The sequence below is a fragment of the Apis dorsata genome, unplaced genomic scaffold (assembly GCF_000469605.1).
Source record: "Apis dorsata unplaced genomic scaffold, Apis dorsata 1.3 scaffold_88, whole genome shotgun sequence".
In the NCBI taxonomy this organism is placed as follows: domain Eukaryota; kingdom Metazoa; phylum Arthropoda; class Insecta; order Hymenoptera; family Apidae; genus Apis; species Apis dorsata.
This window is the reverse complement of record NW_006263386.1, coordinates 599692-617518: the sequence shown is the minus strand read 5'-3', so window position 1 is coordinate 617518 and position 17827 is coordinate 599692. Positions and strand designations below refer to the sequence as shown.

The 17827-nt window shown below is 26.2% G+C and overlaps 1 long non-coding RNA gene across 3 annotated transcripts; it reads right to left on the bottom strand.

The window, feature by feature from the left end:
• Positions 1 to 8495: 8495 nt before the first annotated feature.
• LOC116185046 lies at positions 8496 to 12895 on the bottom strand. Of its 3 annotated transcripts, XR_004149766.1 has the most exons (7): positions 12625 to 12895; positions 12258 to 12421; positions 11935 to 12128; positions 10658 to 10776; positions 9090 to 10010; positions 8922 to 8995; positions 8496 to 8514 (listed from the first exon to the last, which is right to left on the bottom strand). It is a non-coding gene; the product is annotated as an uncharacterized LOC116185046 (long non-coding RNA). The 3 variants fall into 3 exon arrangements; XR_004149765.1 differs by lacking the exon at positions 8496 to 8514 and having other exon boundaries at positions 8783 to 8995; XR_004149767.1 differs by lacking the exons at positions 8496 to 8514; positions 11935 to 12128 and having other exon boundaries at positions 8783 to 8995.
• Between the last annotated feature and the right edge of the window lie 4932 nt (positions 12896 to 17827).

Genomic DNA, 17827 nt, shown 5'->3' with positions numbered 1-17827 from the left:
CCGTCCGAGAAACCGACGAGGTGGCTTTCGGCGCGTGCCGGCCTCTGTTCGTGGTGTCTGGTTGCACGCTTGCGCACCACTGATGCCACACATGCCGATTGCCGCTTGAGCGCACGCGCATACGAGCATAGGCGCATTTGCGCAGGCATCGTAGTGCATTTTGCAGCCATAGAAAGTACAGATGCAGTAACCTTGTCGATTGAATTACCAGAGACTTGTGTGTATTAATTACATTCGTATTAAGTTGGTAACGCTATTATAGTCAATATCAAAGATTAATTACACAATTATATAGTGTTTACTGCTGTAAGTGATATTGTTAAAGAATTGAATTTCAATTATTTTAGTTGTTAAAAAATTGAATTTTGATTAATATAATTCATTTATATTTTCACAAATTTAACTAATTTTTACAAAAGAAAAATCTGATTGAATGGTAAGTTTATTGAATTTATTAAAACTAAGAAAAAATAATTGATTAAGAAGTGTCAACGATATTCTGTAACAATATTTACTTTATACTTAACCTAATTTATCTGATATATGATGATACTATATACATGAAAATTATCTATGAATATATTTCAAAATATATATAACAATCATAATGGTTTATACATTAATTTAATCGTCAATTTCGTCGAAACATTTTATCTTGTAAATGGTTAAAGGCAATCTGTAATTCATGTCAGTTTTTTAAAAAAACTGTTCATTTCAATTATCGATCGACTTATAGCCACTTAACCTCTTTCAACTTCATAATTAGCATCATAAAATTTTAGCTATCCTATGTGCTCATGTTCACGCATTATTCATAAAATTGACTGATCAATCTGTTCTTTTTAATTCTAAAAAAATTGTTTTAATCAGACATTAATAGTAAATAATTTTTATGGAAAAAGTTAGTTGAGAAAAATTAATTTCTATATAATATTTTTCATTAGACTTATTCTATCATTGTATAAATTCATTATATAAAAGTTTAAAATAAAATTATTAGATATTATTCTTAATTTAATCTAGTCTTAATTTATATTTTTAATTTATTTATAATCAAAATTATTATAATTTTTAATATTATTATCAATTAAAATTATACATGTACATACAACATTATGTACATTATTGTAATTACATTATTCTATATCTTATATATGTTATTGTTCAAAGATTCGCATAATAGAAATACAAATAACAAAGATTATACACATGTTAACAATTGAATATCATCTGTTTTGACGTAATTTTCCTCTTTGAAATTACCATATCACTATATTCTAATAATAAATTACACATTGTAGAAAATGATATAATTTCGATTATTTCTTGGAACTGACTGCTGTTGATACATTATAGAAAATGTGAAAAACATTATATATAATTAATGATTAATAATGAGCCACATAAATTATACAATTTGATCTGTCAATACTGTTGGTAACATATTGCATACAATGCATTTGTTACATTTTAATTACAAAAAGATCAAACAATTTCTTTTTTAAAATAAAAATGATCTTTAAATTTGCATAAGTAAATATTCTTGCATAATAAATTAAAATAAATTCTATTTATTTTACAAAAATAAATCTAAAATCTTTTCAAATAGCAATAATTATAATGTAAAATAAATTAATATTTAGAAAATTAATAAATATATCAAGATATTACATAATATAATATATATAGTAATCAATAATTATGAAAACTATTTCAGTAACCATTTCTTCAATATTTTTTCTTTAAAATATATCTTCTATTGTTTAAAAGAAAACAGAAACGATCTATTTTTTGTAATTTAAGAAACCTTAATAACAATCTAATTAAAGAATCAGAACACTCTTAACAACACACCTCGAAAACCCAATCTTTTCATGCAAAACACAAAATTCTCTAAAAAAAAACGAATTTGTACGGTCAATGTATTATTATTAATCGTATCATTTATTTTCGCAAGATCAAGGTGTTCAACACATAATCCATTACTATTTCCTAGTGGATAATAACAGTTTAGGAAAATGTTTTTTTTCTCAGAGGAAAAGATTTTCAAACACACATTTCTACGAATGTATTGAGTATTTATACTTAAATAAAATAAATATAAAATACAAATAAAAAAAGCAGAGCAAAAGACTTATCTTTGCTAATTAGAAGGCGTGCAATTACCAAGTCCGTTCAATTCTTGCGAATTTCGTGCGAACTCACTGGTAATTTGATGGCGGCACGATTGAAAAGAATGGGCGAAAAGCGAGAAGAAAACGGAGAGTCTGATCAGTGAGGGAGAATGAAAGAGAAAAAAAATTCTGGAAGCAAAAAGAGCTTGTTCCTTCGTTAGAGCGTTGTGATTGGCTCCGGTACAAGACAGGTGCGTATCAGCGTACAATTCGCCTCGTCGCCACTTTTGGTCGCCTCGCTTCCTCATTTTTTATGCCCGGAAATCTTTATGCCTGCGTAATCCGTTAAATAACGATACAAGTTAGCAATAGTTCAAGGACCGATCTGCTGCTCGAAATTTTGTATATTTGGTGGATATTCAATATATTTGTTTAGTAAAATAAAATCTTATTGATAGTTTTAATAATATAAATATAAAGAATTGATGTCAAGTTAATAAATATTATGAAATATAAATATAATTTGAAAGAATTTCGATTTTTAATTAAATGAAAATTTCTATCTCTAAAATAGTTAAGCAAAAATTTCTTGTAAAATTTTAAAAACTTATTTTCATAAAATTTCAAATAAAAATTTTTTAATTTTTCTTTTAATTTCTTATAAACTTTCAAATAAAAATTTTCAAATTTTTTTATATTATGTAATCTTAAATGATTAGCTTAGAGATTTATTTTAATATTGACAATATATTTTTTAAAAAAAATTATTTCATCTAAAAGATTTTAAAACATTTTAATCAGAGAGCTTGAAAAAAATGTTATATTTTTATTAATTTTATTTAATTTCATCTATAAATAAATTTTCTGTCACATATATTTAATTATTTTTCTTTCAACACCCGGTATATCAGAAATAGACATGTGGGAACTCAGTCGGTAGACGAACTCGAGTTCGTCGTCCTCGAATCACCAATCTCGACCGACCTTCGTCGTCGAGTGAGCAATTAATCGATTTCGGGAAAGAAGGAGAGGAAAAGATTCAATTCCGATAAGAATCGATCAGCAGTCGCGTAAATAGTGATGGAACGTTAATTTTGGAAAAAATTTGCTCTCAGATTGAGCCAGAACAATAGAAATACCACAGAAAATCAGAATAGTAAAAAATATCATAATAAAAAATGCCTATTGCATTTTGAATGATTAGATTTATCTTTATTAATATATCATAAAATTTTTTTATACTTTACAGATAGATATCAAATTAATGAATATAAAATATTTTTCGAACTTGAGTCGATATCATTTATTATATTTTATTTTTAATTGAGGATTAAACATTAAAAAAAATAAGTAATTGAAAATGAAAATAAATTTGCAATGATTGATTGAAAAATGAGTGAAAATGTATATATTATATATTTTAAATCTATTTTAATTTTTAATAAATATATGATGATGAACAACATTCCATACTACTCTAATTATTTTTGTTATTAATGAACTAATTTAAATTTTTGTTTACAAATAATACAAAAGAATCTTTAAAATGATGACGCTTAATTTTTTTTACATTTTTTTTTAGTACATATTTAGAATCACATTCAACTTTTTTTTTAATGAATATAAACTATAGCTTAAACGTGGCAGTTTATATGTTCACCGATTAACCATGACTGAACATATAATTACCCGCATTTAATCACAGGTAATATTATACCTCACTCATACTACTATCATTACTACTATTATAAACTTGAAAGAAAAATAATGAAAAAAAAGATATCTAATGTAAAAAACAATAAAAATTAAAAATCAAATTTTTAACTTTATTAATTTATTCATTGATTTAAAATTTTTGAAATGGCAGATATCACGAATGAAATTTTAATACAATTTATTTCTTTAAAAACTTCGAATCGGAATTAATAAAAATTAATATGATTCAAAAATATTCTATTGAAAATGGAATGAAATCTCGATAATCTCGTATTATTCAAAATCTCGATTCGATTTCGACTTTCGGATCTATTTGGCAATAATCGAATATCATTAGTTTAAAAACTTCAGAACTTTTAAAGCTTTAACCAATAATTGTTAACTCTCAATTGTCGGATCGATCCGAAATCGATTTTGAACCAAATCAGAAATTTTAGAATCTAATTTAATCGAAGAGATTTAAAATATCAAAACTTAACCTAACTAAATTCAAAAAGAAAGATTCAAGATTGAATCTTGAAACTTAACCTAACAATTAAAATTTTGTTTTAATTTAGACTATCATTTTTCAATATTTTCTTTTTGATTCCTTTTTTTTTTCAATAAAATATTGAATCTCCAAAAATCTTGAATAAAATTTTCGAGTTCTGAATCACTATATACCAGTTATATATACCAGTTTATATAATAACTAATAAATAGTGTATTTAATATTACGGATGAGTGGAACATGTATTGCTACACAGTAATTAGAAACAAAGCGAACGCTTGGTAAGCGTAGGCGATAGGAATCGTACACGAGCCAAGAAAGAGAGAAAAGGAACATGGTCTGTGCGTGAATATTCAAGCTCCGCTATGCTTCGCAGGATAGCGGTCACCTGCCGTACAGGTGCCCCCTACTCCTTCGCTACCTCGTAATTCAACCTTCAGGCCGATCCTTACCAGCAGTCACTTCCAGGTGTTGAACAGAGAGCGTTACCCGATTTCCGCTTTATCTCCACTTTACCCCTCATCTTTATCTCTATTGCTTCATCTAGTTTCCTTGTCAGACTCTTCACGTTTTTTCACTTTACCTTTCCTGTTGAAAAGAACACCGGAACTATCTATTATTCGTTTTCCAAAATTACGTGAAATAAAAAGAAATTTATGTATGAGTGTAATTGAAAGAGAATGTCTTGATACATCATTCGTTGGATATATTGTTCAAAAGCTATCATCGATTATCTTCATGTTATTTAGAATATAAAAATGTAAGTAAATTTTAATAGATTGTTAATTGATTATTTTATCTAGGAACTATTGTGTAACATAGATCATGTTAGTAAAAAAAAATGTTTAAATTTAAATAAATTTATTTTGTATGTAGTTTTTTTATATAGTTATATAAAATTTGATGTACAGATTAAATCATCCTAAAATCAATATTTATTAATAATGAAATAAAAATTAGAAATTAAGAAATGAAGGATTATTTTTTTGTTTTATAAAATATCTTATAGATTAATATTAAATAACTTATTATAAAAATGCGATATAATTGATTATAGCATTAGTTATAACCTATACATAACCTATTGCATTCAACTAATGAAAGTAATTTAACTATTATAGATTGAATTTCTTCTATAAAAAATAATTGTACAATCTAATATCATTAATATTAGATTGAAATGTGCATGTTTAGAATTATTTGAAGAATTAATTGAAGAATTATTTACGATTAACTTTAATTTCGAATATTAAATTTCATTAACCTTAAAGTATTGAAAATTATGTTGTAGGTAAAGATATAAAAATTATTAAAAATGTGAAAAATTAATATATATTGATAAGTTAATTGATTTGTAAATTCTCGATATCGAGAAATGTAACTTATATAAAATATAATATATAATAAAAAATAATATAAATAATATAAAAAAAGTGCATTTATTTTGCTTTGGTGGTTCTCAATTTTTAATTTTATTAAATAATATAATAGAATAAAAGTATAAAAACAAAAACGATATAAGATTTCAAACAAGATAAATTTTGAAAAAATAATAAAATATATATGTTTCAAATGAAGAAATACGAATGTACAGGAACCAACAAATTTCTTTGACCGACACCATACGGGAAACATCTGTTGATACAAAGTTACATTTTCAAAGAATATTCCTGAATGTTCATTGAGAGAATAATGCCATATTTTCTGCGGTTTGTTCTGATACCTCAACTTAATTTTTATAACTGTAAATTTCTAAAAGGATTATAGGAATTGCAAGAACTAAGATGTTTGAAATAAAAATTTTTTTATATAGTTTTTCATAATTTTATTATTTAAATTTAATATAGCTTTTTAAGATTTTTTTAATATCTCATTTATTTAATCATTTATTATACTCATAATAAATCTAGGGTCAAAAGCATAACGAAACATTAAATATTAGATTAAAATTATAATTTATTTAAGATAATTTAACCTAACTTAATATAATTTTTACAAGTAAAAACATATATAAGAATTCTTAATGTTATTCAATTCAATCAATAAACAAAATAAAAATTATGAAAATTGCAATGTCTCAAATAATTCACAGAAAAAAAGATGTCAATTACGCAAGGGTTACAGAAATACAAACTTGTTATAATATAGTTATCTTGCACGGTTTCGTAATTCTGCAGTCTGGCACGTGGTTCGGCCAAAGAAAACTGTATTGGACTCGCGTGTCGTATTTACATCCGCGTACCTTGCCTCGCCTTATTCGCAACATTAATAACCGGCGTATTTGCATCATAAATATGGACCGTATGCACAGACAATGACAATTTGCAGTGCGATATGAAATCGAGTTGCATATGCACGATATCTTCTTTTGCACAGCTCGAGAAATGGCTTCGATGAAGGAACAAGAGCTATATTTGTAAAACATTTTTTTTTAGAAAATAGGACATTATTTAATTGTTTGATTATTGTTTCTTTTATCATTCGATATGTTGTTTGATGATGTAAAATTTAATCCTATATTTTATGATGATAATTGTAGATCTATATTCTTATTTGTACATTATCATAAGTTATTGATTAGTAATATATAAAAGTATATCTAATTAAATTTTATAGATTAATGGAAAATTAATTAGTAGAAATAATATTTATTATTTATATATTATATATTATTATTTAATTTTTTAATTGTGAATAAATTATAAATTTTTATCATTTATTAATTATAATCATCATATTTTTCTATTTAAAATAAATGAGAAATTTGAAAATTTTTCTTTTAATTTATATTTCTCTTAATAATAATAAAAAAAGAAAATTTTTCATATTATATACATTAATATACATACATTAATATATAAATTTACAACAATTTAATATATAAATTTTCTAATTAAAAATATTAAACAATAATACGATCTAGATATTTAAAAAAAACAATTATTTGTAATAATAATTTTCTCTTATTAGGCGTCATATCAAGATAAAATAAAAAATTAAACTCAAAATAAAAATGCAGTATGTAAAATTGGTTTTGGACCAATTTTTAAAATTAGGGCTTATATTATATGTTATAATCAATAGCAAAAAAAATATGGACATATCAATACTAGAAAATTTATCTTACTACATCTACAACTGAATATCAAATCGTAATTTTTTATGCTTTCAAGTACGTTGATCGTAGCCACGAAGAGTCATCGACTGCTAAAAATCAGAAATGATAAAAGAGGATTATGAATCCTCTGGCAGTCTACTAATACTATCGAAAAAAAAAAGTAATTCGATCAGATTATCATGATTATCTTAAAAATACATTCCAACATATTTAATCAAATGACATTTTTTTATTTTCCTTTTTTTATTTTTTTTTCTTTCTTTATCATATAATTCATGAAAAAAGTTTTTAAAAAATAGAATGAAATTTTAAAATAGAATACTATTTCAAATATTCAGATATTCTGTTCTGTATTAAAATTTTATATATTTTAAAAAACTTTTCATTCTTATCAAAAAATTTTTAAAACTGTATCATAGTTGATCCATTTACTATTATCAATTTATATTATTTCAGTTTTAAAATTCTAATTTTTCAAATTTTAAATTTTTTTACTAAATATATATTTATTTTGCCTCGTCATTTATATTTAAAAATCATTTCTAATTAATTTTTTTTCATGATATATTTACAAATTTGATTTTTTCTAATCGATTATTCGAAAAATCATTTATGAACGAATTATTTCACAATTAATTCTATTAGAAATTATTGAATATTATGAAGTTTTTTTAAGTGATACTTCTCATTCTCAATATATTCTATAATCTTATAGAATTATAGATATATAATTGATATAATTTCTTAATTTCCAATATCATTAAACTAATTCAAAGAATTCTGTAATCGAAATCACGATCGAAAGCAGTATATGACTGACCTGATTCACCGATTCGATCATGGACAGGCATAACGCAAAAGGAAAGTATGCGCGAATAGCGGTGTCTCTTTAATGGGGACCAAATTTGATCTGCGACACTTTCTTCGATTCGCATCTGCAGTTAATAATTCTTCTGAGAATCACCTGGATACGCTTTCCTGATACACCGGACGCATGAAAATTTATGCAGTTGCGTGACACTCCCATGAAATTTACTCGTTCCATTTTTTTTTTTTTTTATATTTTATTATGGCATCTAATAAAAGAAAATTGAATTTAAAATAAATAAAAATATAATATACTATATTTGATTCTATCTAATATTATATTAGAGTATCCCAAAAGTTATTTTCTTAAGAATATATCAATAAGATTTTGATAAATTATTTAATATATATAAAATTATATATAAAATTTTATAAATAATAATAAAAATTTAGAAGCATCATTCATTTCGATCATTATTCTTTTCTCTGAGAAAAATATAAAAGATAATAATAAAATAAAAAGAATTTTTGGGATAAACTAATGTAATGAAGAAAATTGATTTTAGATTTAAAAATTTTCATTTCGAAATTAATGTAAGTATATTTAAAGCATGCAAGAAAATTTTTTTATTTTATTACAAACCGTGTATCTCATTACTATCTCCTTGAATCTTACTTGATCATGAAATTTCTAAAGCTTCTGTTCAACGAGTATATAATTTTTAAAAAATTTTCGTGGAATTTCTCGATCTAAAACAAAAATTCAGAAACAAGTTAAAAAAGTAACAGGAGAAGCTCTCATCTTGGAATGAAAAAATAATCAGAAAAAACCAAACTAACTCACAGTCACGAAACGACAAACGGTAGCGATGATGATAGGCGGGCTACTATTTAATTACGAGTCTCTTAAATCAAGAAATCTTATCCGGTGAACGACAAGGGAGCAATTTCTTCGTAGAAAAGAGAACATTCGCTCCCTCCCTAATCACGATCCTTCTACCATCGGGTCGCAATTAAAACGGAACGATCGGGACGCCGTTCAAATTACGGAAAACATAATAGATTTTGATAACAAGCTTGCACCCAGCCGTTCTCGCAGATTTATATGTCTCGAGGCAATCGATTGTCGATGATCGAGGCGCGTGATCCTTAATAATCGTCGATAATAGACCGCGTAAGACGATAATTAGATATAGAATAACCGTGGCTAAGTATACACTCGGGGTTATACCTGTTCGTTTTTTCCCTTCATTCGCCTTGTCGCTTTAGCGGTTTCTTTGCATACGCGTGGGGATGAAACGCGGATAGGGAGAAAAGAGAGAAGCTCATCGACGGTGGCCCTGCCGTTTAATTAGTTTCCTTAACGACGCGAAAGTACAGAGAGTCGATGCTTCTGACCGTGTCTCGGAACCGTTTAAATCAAGGGAACTTATCAGGCCACGGCTGCGTTTACTGGCGGGCATTTAGCTTAAATTAGCCGCGGCTCGCTCGCGCCTCAGGATAAATCGACGAAATCATACACCTCGGCACATTCAATTACGGGACCAGTCCATCCTCCTTCTTTCTTTTTTCCTCAGCTCCTCTATAACCGCCTCCCCTTCTCGTAATACGCGTGGCTTCGACTACTGTGATCCAACCTTCTGAAATACTTTGTCGATCGAGATGATCGCATTTATTTTTTTTTTTTTTTTCAAAGTATTCTTTCTTTCATTTTGTTTTGATTAATTCGTTTTTGATCTTGTTCTTTAAAATCATTATATTCAATCTATAAAAAATTAATTAATATACAATTTTTGACACTATCATGTGTAATTAAATGCTTATATCTGACCCAAGATTTTATGGATATCTTTTCGTTCTTTGATGATTGTATGTACGATATGTAGCAATAAAAGATAATTAAACTTCTATCAATTATTTAGATTAAAAATATATTAAGATGTTAATAGATATTCTATATATATAGAATATATATGATGTAATTTTTTGTCATGAAATATATTTCAAATTATAATTAAATGAAGTATCAGAAATAATATTCCATTAAATATTTGATTCTATTAATATATAATTGATATATAATTAATGATAATTGATGATAATATATAATTGACATTATATTTAAATCAAATATTCTGCACACTATTTCACACTTATTTTTTAATGTTTTTTTTAAAGCAAATAATTTAGTTTTATTGTTTTTATTTTAGAATACTTTATTAATATTAATCATATAATAAACGAAAAAAGATAGACATTATCTTGGATCCCTTTTTTAAATTTCATTTAAAGAATTAATAATAAATATTAATAATAATAAATATTAATCACATCAAAATAACCGAATCAATTCAATCGAAATTTAATCTAATAAAAGTATGTAAAATAAAAAGTAATTAAAATCATCGTTACCAGAACTACCGAAGATTTCTTCGACCCATAAAATCAGAAAAAATGTACAAAATAAAACTCGTTCTGGACGAGAAACACGGTCGTTCATATTAAAAAGTAGACGAATAACTGGCAGGAATCTGGAAAAAAAAAGAAAGAAAGAGGAAAAAACATGTTTGTGAATTTTATAACGGTGAAGCTTAAAAGTATTTTAGTTTGGTGGTCGTTCGAGCGAGTCTCATATCTTCGAACCATCTGATGCTTTACGGTGTTGCACAGAGATTTAAAGGGGCGGGTCATTTTTGGCCGCTTGTTCAGGAAGCATCCCGAGGAACAGCTGATTCTTTCGTAAATGCTGACCCCACTACATTCGTTTTATAAAGAACTTATACTCCTCCACTTTAACAAAAATTCGATTCAGGAAAGAATCTCTCGAAGATATGACACGTGCTTCGAATTAAATAAATTTCTAAAATATGCTTTTTATCTATTATTTTTGAAAGAAAAAAATTATCTAATAAATTAATTATTTTTATTATTAGTGAATCAGTTAAAATTTACTTATCATAGATTTGAAGAATTTTTAAAAGATATACACAAAGATATATTATATGATATACATATTTTTTCTTTTAACGTTTCAAATATTTTATATATAATTATATAATTTTTATTAAATAAAAAACAAAAATTTTTTTTATCATTTAAAATATATTAAATAATCATATTAAATAAAAAAAAAGAATTTAAAATTAATCTTAAAATTGTACAAATCAAAGAAATTATTAAAAAAATGTTCAATTTTTAATAAAAATGTGTACATCAAATGTGTGAAAATAAAAAATTACAAAAAAAAATATGAAAAATGAAATAAATAAATAAATCTGTAAGGATATAATTATGATAATATCATTCATTCAATGCTTAAAATAAATATTAAAATCTTATCATCAACAAATGAATTCAAGCAAAATGAATATCGATCGAAGCCAATCATTTTGGCGGCGTTTGTCTTGAACATAATTAAAGAGAGAGAAAACAGTGGTAAAGGGTTTCGATGCAATTCTTAGAGTGAAATTACACCCTTGTTATCCGTTTACAATTGAATGTTCAAGAGTATATAATCGTTCGGGTGTAAAAATAGAAGGCACTTCAGGGTTAAGCGAAGGGTGTAAAAATACGACTCGTCTTCCATCGGCTGTTGGATCAGTTCAAGGGATCCTCGGGCAATGAATGAAGTCGTAAAAGTCCCTTGCTTGTTTTCGTGAATGGAGTCGTGCAAAATTACAGATACGAACCTGTTATATTTTACGAGTATACAAATGGAGTATACATTTTCGACTTTTTTAAATTCAATTCTTTTGATTATATAGTACAAATTTTCCTTAATGAAATTGTCAAGTCTAATATAATTCAATCAGAATTAATAATATATCTCATTCATATTTGTAAAGAAACTTGCTTTAGAACTTGCTGCATAAAATCTGTAAATCTTTTATAGAAATTTATTTAATAAATATAAGTATCATAAAATTCATTATATATACAATAAAGTTTTATAATCTTTTTAAATACTGAGTATTCAATAAAAAAAGAGTATTCAATAAAAATATATACTTACATAAAACTTTTTGTCTTGAAATATATTATTAGATCAGAAAGAAATGACATCGAAGCGTAACATAATTTTTCTTCGAGGTTATGTATGCATAGGATCTGACTGATATCGGAACATATGCATTCAGGTCGATATATGCACAACAAACAGATCTCAATCTGTTGGCCCTGAAACGGTAAAGGAAAACCTCTCATTAGAGATCGAGACAGCGAATGGTAGCATCTCATTAATGAACTCTCGATCGAAATGGCACGGATATCTGTTCTCGTGCCTGGAAAAGAAGCTGAATGGTCAGGTGCAACTTGAAAGCGCATGCATGCAGTTGGCTATACGTAATCTGCTTCCGTCTTCGTTTTTCTGGTATACTTACACGTTTCAATCCGATTTTTTTTTATTGCCGTTCTTTTTTCCACAATTTCTTCTTATCATGATCATATCTTTAGGGAAAGCTCTCAGTTGCTCTTCATTTTTGGCCTCCTCATCAATCGATGTTTCAAAACGAGAATTTTAATGCTATATTTCTTTTTTCGGCTTTATACTCATTTATCGTTTTGATATTTGATTGCATATACGTGATTTAGATGATTTGATTCATATTGTTACGTTTTGATTTTTAATTAAGCTATTTTTATAGATTAGCAATTTTTCTATTATTTAATGAAATAATTTATTTTGATAACCTATATTTTAATGATATATATATTGTAGGATATTCTAATCATCTAGCTAATATTTTTCTTATAAATGATACAAAGAAAGTATACTTATAAAGTATATTTATAAAGTATACAAAGAAAATAGAAAAATAAATAAAATAAAAATATTGTTTTATGATTAAATTTTTTAATAAACCTAATACAATCGCTATGACATGAAATTCAAATTTGAAGTAAAAAAAAAAAGAAAAGAAACAATTTGATGAAAAAATACCAAAAATAAGGTTATATGAATTGAATGAAGCATTGAAATTTGTTTCTCGTTACATGTCATTCTTTATCGCTTCTATTTTATATAATTCTTTCAATATTGAAAAATATACATAAAAAATTATTTGTGAATGCAAAGATGTTAGAATTTGTCTTTTGTTCAATCTTTTGGTACAGTATGAAGTAAAGTGGTTTAAATAAGATTAAATTTAAAGAATTAAATCACATTATTGGCTAAATATATTCAGTCAACTTCTCACTCAAGATTCATCTTTTCTCGTTTCAAATGAATATCGATCACGAAAATCTGTCACAAAAACCGCAATGCAATTAATTCACTTTTTGATCGATAACAACGGTTAGAGACAATACGATATATGTTATACGCAGACGCAATCGATTAAAAAAAATTTCCGCAAGAATCCGAATGTCGAATGAAATGCAGGTTTATCACGATCGCGTCAATCAATGTAGCAGTGGTCAATGCGACATAATCAACGTAGATGCCGATACTCGGTTAATTGGAAGTGAAATCACTTAAGTAGACGTCTTCGTGAAACGATGCTTCGCGTTTTCGGCCCGTATAATCGCGTGGAATGGCAAATGATAGCTGGCGTGGTCTGTCGCTCGTTCGCAACGCTCGTTTGTAACACGCCGTCCAATTTCCATAATTTTGAGCCATGTTGCTTGATACGATATTCATTCGAGTGTACAGTTACTTCGATATTTCGATATAGAACACCGAAGATATTTTTGTATTCGTTATTCAAAAATACAGGGTACAACTGTTATAATCAAAATTGATTTGATTTAATCATTATCCATGATGAAAAACTTGATTACCAATATTATAGATGATTGAAATTATTTTAGGTTAAGAATAACAATTATCAGTAATAAAAACTTGTTTCAATAACTTTTAAAAATTAATATAAAAATAGGTAATTATTTTAGGTTAAGATTACATATATATATAATTATTATCAATGGCGAAAAATTTATACTTACCTTTGATAATCATATATTGATTGAAAGTTTAAGGAAGATAGTAAAATTCTATGAGCTTTTATCGTTTTGTAACATTCAATCATTTCTAGAAAAATTAAAATCCGAGTTTCTTAAATAGATTAACATAGATCACATAAACAGTCAACTAGCATTTTTAAAAAAAATAATCTTCTTCAAGTTACATTTACATCTCGATATTAAAAAAAATTAGCAATATATAAATGAAATATTTAAACTATCATTTTGAAACTATGTATATAATTTCGATTACCAAATCAGGAATTAAGACAATCATATGTTAATGTGCGAACAAGTGTAGAGACACCGTACAGTATAATTTTCTCGTGCGATTTACAACGAAAATTACACACCCTAGTGGTCGTTTCTGAAAATAATTGCGAATCTATAATGTTTCACAAGAGGGCGCCAAAAATGAGACACAATGTCGTTACGTAAACGAAAGGAAACGCGGCAGGCGAAGAAAAGCCACACCAACTTTCGACAATTGACCAAGCTTATTATCTGTCTGAATTCAAGAACCATCGTATCCAATTAAGACATACGAAATGTGGCCATAATGACGCTTCCTTTAAGGAAAATACAGGCCAATTCGCGCGAATGAAAAACTGGTCCTTATTATATTATAACCGGTAAAACGAACACTACCTCGAATGAAAGGTTAACAATTCCCGCGCTACGATATCAAAGAGATGTGAACCAGTGTATATATCATTATGAAGAAATTGCAACAAACTATAGTGATATACGAAGTGTAGTGATATTTCGAAGATATTTTAACTTAACATCACAAGCTTGAGTCTTATTTAACATCAATTCACTGATCCATAATATATAGGTAAGTATCTAACTAATATATTATTCATAGATTCAAATTAAAATATATATATTATAATTATATATATATATTAATATAATAATATATATTATAATTATATCTAATCTAAAATAAATATCTACATATTGAATGTGAAACATTCTCACTTTACACAAGAAATATATTTTATATATATATGAATATATTTTTTATTTAATGAAATTATTGAAAATTATTTGAAAAAAATTAAATTGATATAATTTCATTAATATATATTATTTGTTGTACATTTTATATTTATCTGTTAAAAAGTTGCCAAAGAATAATTTTTATAATTCCTATAATTTTGCAATAAAATTAATTTTAAATTAAATTTATTTTTAAAGATTATTTTAAAAACATAAAATTTATGATTTATTAAAATTCATTAAAAAATTAAAAATAGTTGATAAAATAATGAATTATTATTATCATTGTTAATAATTATACATTTGTGATATTAATTTTCAAAAAAATATATTTTTAATCAAATATCTTTCTTGCATAATAATTTATTGATTAAAATATTGAGAAACACATTTTCTTTAGTTTAATTGTAATATTTCAAGCTAATATTCTAATATTCTGATATTTCTAATATTCAAAACAATAAAGTTTTATAGTTTCCTTTTGCGTCTTCAATATTATAATAGATTTTAGATTTCATTTATTTATTTATTTATAAAAAGATGAAATTATCTTAAATCACAAATTATCTCTATCTATATCTATATTTAACATAAATAGAGATATACAAAAATATATTTTAATTGTTACATTTTAATTCTGCATTTTTGCTTTCTTATTTGGTGAATATTCAACATGTTCTTTCGTAACTGAAACTTCATTTGGATTAAACTTCGTCTTTCAATTAAAATGGAATGGGCCATGTCTCTATCCAGCGCACGTGCACACTCACCTGATTAAGCACTCGAAATCATCGAAGCGGATCTTCAATATCAGTACAGTTGGCAAAATCAACGCGAATGCCCGACTTTATACGCAGTTGATGAACTTCGCTGTGTCCGTTTTTTTCGAAGCAATTACGCAGTTTGGGCGTCATGAAATATCATAACGGAGGTTAATGGTGATTTATAGAGAAATCGTGGATATTACAGTGAAAAATAAAGACAAAATGATTAATGGAAAGTATTTATTGAGAAAAATATTTCTTTAAAAAAATTTTATAGAAATTGAAAATATTTTTGATTTTGTTGAATACATAATTCCGTTCTTAATGTTAAATTTTTTAATGAGAAATTAAATATCTTTTATTATGAAATAAAATTTATCATGGATAGATATTATTTTATCATATATTTTCTAATATATAATACTATAAACATGAACATAAATGAAGATAATGATCTACCAAAGTTTTTTTGTTATCTGATCTTTCTAGCAAAAGAAATATATTAGGTATCTGGTTTTATCTTAATTTACCTTAAATATTTAATTACCTGAGAATAAAATTTGGCATTCGAATTTCATTCCATGTTTTCAATTTATTCTTTCATGTCTTTTTTAATTATATTCTTTATTCTAACAAATTTTATAACTATTACAAGATATAAAAAGTTACTTGAATCATTTCTTTATTCGAAATTTTCCCAATCAATATAGCAAAGAAGACTGATTCCTTTGTAAGAACAAACAAAATAATCTGCCAATTAACGAAAAATCGGTTTTTTAGTAAGCCAATCGTTCTCGAATGAAAGAAAGTTTCCAATACAGACAGTGAGTAAACGGTTTCGGTCGAATCGGCAGATTCGACCGTTATGTGGATGCTTCCACTTCCACATATTAAGTGGAAACATACACAGGCAGGAGACAAAACACCCATGTGTTTTCGGGCTGCTCTGCTTGCCAGATGACACCGGCCATTCGAAGATCCAACGTTGGCACACTGCCCCCGACATTTACACGCGCACACGAGCACACGCGTGCGACATACGGGCCCTGGAAAAAGGCCCACCTTCTCTTAAAACCTCCTCCTTCTTCTCCACTCTGGCGTGTGCCCATCGCGTGCCTTCTAAATCGCCCTTTCTGTGATCTCCTTCTTCCGGGATTTTCCGACTTTTTGCCTTTATCTTTTTGTCTTTAATATCCATTTGTAATTTTTTTTGTTTTCTAATTTTTTATTGTTGTAGGATTTTTTTTATTTATTTTTTTTTGTTTGTGATTTTATCATTAGTATCAATCTTGAGCATTTTTAGATTCTCTATATTAAATTTAAAATTACAGTATTTGATATTATTTTCTCTCCTATTTTCATTTGTTAAGTATAGTGTAATATTAGGCTGTGAAAAAAATAATCAGATTTAAAAAAAAACTAAAGAATTCTAATTCAATTTAATGATTACAGTTAATTTTGATTAAAACATTAGCAAAGAGAATAATGATAATAATTATATTATATGATCCATTTTATTATTAAAATTCATTTTTTTGTTATCTGTTCAAATATTTCTATTTTGAAATGAATTCTATTATGAACCAACATATCATTTTATAAATCAATAAATACATATTTATATTATTATATGAATGAATAATCTAATGAAAATGATTTTTTTCACAATGAATGTACCAATTACAATCTAAACATATTCTCTAAAAAATCAAAATCTTAGATATCCAATTTCATAAGTGACTATTTAAGAATTCGACTAGAGTCTTGAACAATTCGAGTGGAAAGCACTTAACACGACAACAGCAGCTGGTTTAAGTCGGTGTCACGGTACGGACACCTAGTTCATCGGCGC